A 4974-nucleotide genomic window follows, 5' to 3' on the forward strand; every position below is an offset into this window, starting at 1 on the left:
ACTAATAAGCAAGCAAGCAAATACGCATAATCCTGAAGCTTTCCTTTTACACCAGCATATACCTTTAAATATGTGAATAATTCTTATAAACCATAATTTTATATATATATATATATTTTTATTTTTTTTCAAGCCTCATTAAAACTTCAGAAAAAGTTGAGCGCTACGTCGATCATCTGTAGTTTTTGCTTTAATTTATTCTTAAACTCATTTAGCATAGAAATTGTTTTAAGTTCATTAGTTAATATTTTATTCCATAATTTCGGCCCTCTAGTAGAAATTGAAAATTCGGTCGCCGCAAAATAACTTTTGGGTTGGATATAACTGTTATTTGAAAATCTGGTGAGATATCTATTCTGATTTATTTTGAATAATGGGTAAAAAATTTTAGGAGATACATTTTTATTAATTTTGAACATAAATATAAGAACTTGATAGACATTTAATTGATAAACATTCATTATATTTAAATTAACAAATAATGCTTGGGAGTGTGTATAACGGCCCACATTGGAAATGATTCTGATTGCATGCTTTTGTTTATTAAATAGTTTTTTTATTTTATTTTTATTTGTACTGCACCAAGCAATATTTGCATAATTAAGATGGCAATGAATGAACGAGAAATATAAAAGCTTTAAGCAAGTTGGATTTAAAAAAGGCTTAGCTCTGCATAGCAGGCCTATGTTCCTTGAGATTGTATTTTCGAGATATTGTATGTGATCTCTCCACGTCACATTTTCATCAAGAAGCACGCCGAGAAATTTTAAAGTGGTTTCTCTTTTTATGTCCTGATTGGCAATACAAAGTTTTGGAAGTTTCAATGGAATTTTATCTCGGTCATGAAAACGATGGAAAAAAGTATATTTTGTTTTGGTTACATTTAACGATAATTTGTTTGCATTAAACCATTCAGTAAGATTTAATAGCTCTTTGTTTACTGACTTAAACAGAATATTTATATCATTATGTGCATAAAATAGATTTGTGTCATCTGCAAATAATATTGTATCTAGTTCGGTACAAGCTTTGCTTAAATCATTAATAAAAATGAGAAATAGGAGTGGCCCTAATATAGATCCCTGAGGAACCCCACATGTTATGTTCATATTGGTTGTTTTACCTTCATTATAAGAAATGTATTGTTTTCTATTTGACAAATAGCTTTTAAACCACGCAATATTTGTATGTTTAATACCATAGTTTTCTAATTTTGTTAGTAAAATGTAATGATCGACAGTGTCAAAAGCCTTACTGAGATCAATAAATACACCTAATGTATATTTATTTTCATCAAATGATTTAAAAATATCATGAACAAGATGAACAATAGCCTGATCAGTAGAGTGGCTCTTTTTAAACCCAAATTGCTTACTATAGAGAATATTGTTTACATCTAAAAAGTAATACAATCTTTTATACATAATGTGTTCTAATAACTTTGAAAAGCATGATAGTATGGAGATAGGCCTGTAATTGGAGACACTAGTCTCATCTCCTGATTTTAGTATAGGTATTACCCTTGCAATTTTAAGTTTATCGGGAAAGATTCCTTGGTTTAAAGAGAGCGTAAATATATGCAAAAGCGGAATTTTTAAATAAGGCATTGATTTAATTACTACATTACTGCTTACATCATCAACTCCATTACCTTTATTTGGTTTAAGTAAGTACATGGCATCTAGCAATTCTGTTTCTGTTAGCATATTATTGTCCATTATATTATTATTAGAGTTTAGGTATGATTTGAAGCAAGTTTGACTTTTATTTATTTTTGATGCTAAACTTGGACCTGTGCTAACAAATGCATGGTTAAACGAATTAGCAATTATTGCGTCGTTAATAATTTCACAGTCATTTATAATTAGTTTTTTTGGTAAACAACTATTATTCATATCTTTTTTACCTATAACCTCTTTTATTATGTTCCAAGTTTTTTGTATATCATTTTTGTATTTTAGCAATTGGCTACTATAGTAAAATTTTTTTGAGCGCTTTACAATCGTCACAAAAAGGCGATTATAGTTTTTATAGTTTGTTTCATTTTTAAAAGTCCTTTTTTTAATGAACTTCTCATACAATCGTTGCTTTTTTTTCGAAGATTTTATGATTCCGGGTGTTATCCAGGGATTTTGTAGAGTTTTTGATTTAATAAATTTAGTTGTTATTGGGAATGCTTTATTGTAGTGACATTCAAATATATGATAAAATTTATCATAAGCTTCATTAACATTTTTTGTTTTCAAAACGGGTTCCCAGTTTGTTGTCGATAAAAGGCTAATAAATGTCACAAGAGAAGCGTCCTTAATTACTCGTTTTTTAGTTTTTACTTTTTTAGAAGGTTGATTTAACGATTTTTGTGCTGTTATAAAAACCGGAAAATGATCAGATATGTCTGTAATAAATATTCCAGTTTTAATTTTTACGTTTTTTTACTGAGCTCTTTAACAGCTTGCTGTTAAAGAGCTCAGTAAAGATAATAATAATCTTTTAAAAGCTGAAGGAGTATGCATTTTTTTGCTAAACAAACTAAAAGAAACAAATACGCAGTTAGCCATGGAAATGTTCACTGCTTTGAAGAAAAGAATTGAAGAAAGACGAAATGAGGATGTTGTATCACTCTTGCGTTTTTTACAATCTGGAAATTATCCTAAACCAAAGATTACCTGCCATTTTACTCATTTAAAAAAAAGTTCTATTCATTTATTGGCTAAAGAAACCTTCAAATGGCTGTTCAATGAAGATCCTGCAAACACACAGATGGATACAGAGTTAACAATTGAAAATGAAGAAATTATTTCAAATAATGGTTTGGTTTCAAATTATGATGAACTCCAAAAAACAATTGAATTAATTATGACTGTTCCGAAAGAAAATAATGAGAGAAAATCCACATTGGAAAAAGAAATGAAGTTGTGGGAGAAAGATTGTTCAAAACGAGGTGACTCTATTGGAAAACTTTTTACAGCATTATTGACAATACAACCAACGTCAACAGTAAGTGAAAGAGTGTTTTCGGTAGCTTCAGCTTTTGTCACAAAAACCCGAAATCAGTTGAAAATGGAAACGGTTGACAAACTTGTGTTTTTAAAGTATTATTTTTTAAATAAAAAATAGATTTAAAACTAAAATTGTTGCATTTTATTTTAAATTTAATTAACACAACATGGTGTGGGTAAATTTTTTTTCCTATACCCGGATACCCGGGTACCCGGGTAATTAAAAAAATAAATACTCGATTACCCGGATAACGTAAAAATACGATTATTTGGACTCACTAATTACTAAGTTAACCTAATATTACAGGAAATAATAAAGTTGTTCAGTTAAGCTTTTTCAAACGCACTTTTTGAATAATAAATCGTTCTTTAAAATTCTCAATAAATATTTTAACAAACTTTTAAATAGTATATAATGACAAAAGCACGTTTTTTAAAACTTTTTTAATATTTATGATTTAAAAACTATATAAGGGCAATTAATACAAGTAAAAAAATTAAAACCTAAGTTTCCCGTCATTTTCATTTGTTTTGATTATAACAAAATACTTTCAAAAATGGCGGAAAACAAGGTTTTTAAGTGTTAAGCAACATTTGTATTTCCTTGATAACTTCCAATACACTTTCCACTGCAGTAGACCGCAGTAATCCCTTTACATTTTAAAAGTAGAATTGTTAATTAACTAGAAAATATATATATATTTTTGGAACACGGTGGAACATTTTTTCAGCTGACACATAAACCAAAAAAATACAATTACTTGTTGCCTTTTTTTTAAAAAGTCTGTAAACTTAAACAAAAAAATTCGACTTTTTTTTTCTTTTTAGTAAATTTGAAATATATAGAGCCAAAAGATTATCTTAAAAATAAATATACACTTTTGTTTAAATCAAAACTACTCTATTTTAGTTAAATAAAAATCTCACATTTTTCAGATTTTTTTGAAAATAGTATCAAATTTTTTCACTTCTTTTTACTATAAAATACAAAATAAAAGTTTTGTTAAAAAATAATTTATACTTTTGAAATAAAAAATCATTGCAATTTAATATTATTTAAAAAAGGGCACTTAATTTATTGAAAAACTGTGAGGGGTTTATTACAATTTTTATGTTGTTTTGAGTCACTGTACGGAGTCGGAAAAGAAGGATGCTCCAGAACAGTTATAATGAAGTTGTAAAGATACAATAATAAAACAAAAATTCTAAAAGAGTCAAATAGACTAAAAAGTACAAAGATTTACCTAAACAAAGATTTTCCCATGAGACTGTCAATATTAGGAAAAGACTCCTAGTGAAGTAAAAGAAAGACGCAATAATGGTGAAAATGTTGGTTTAAGGTACAACAAAATTATTAAATTAAATAATATCCAAAAAAATAATTCTTATTTTTTATATTTATATCTTACGCGTATGTATATATATATATATATATATATATATATATATATATATATATATATATATATATATATATATATATATATATATATATATATATATATATATATATATATATATATATATATATATATATATATATATGGGGGGTTGAACGAAATTATGTTTCTATTTCTATTATTTTCTATTACTTAACAAAAAACCCCGTACAGCAAAAATGTTTCAACAAATATAGGTAAAATTTTTCTAAAATTAGTAGAAAAATATTTTCCTCCCTCTAATAAATAACACAAGATTTTTAACAGAAATACAATTAAAATAAGTTATAGTTGTACAAAAATTTTAGAAAGAATTATAAAAGGCCACAACTACGCTTTAAATAATAAAAATGAACATATAAAAGAAAAAATCACTGATTATTGTAATTGTAAACAAAAAATAGATTGCCCTCTAAATGGAAAATGCCTTTCGAAAAATATAATTTACAAGTGCATTGTTTCCTCACAAAATAATCCTGATAAACAATATATTGGCCTAATCGAAGGGAAATGGAAAAAACGTTATGCCAACCACA

Source organism: Hydra vulgaris, chromosome 08, assembly GCF_038396675.1.
Source record: "Hydra vulgaris chromosome 08, alternate assembly HydraT2T_AEP".
NCBI classification, from domain to species: Eukaryota; Metazoa; Cnidaria; class Hydrozoa; order Anthoathecata; family Hydridae; genus Hydra; species Hydra vulgaris.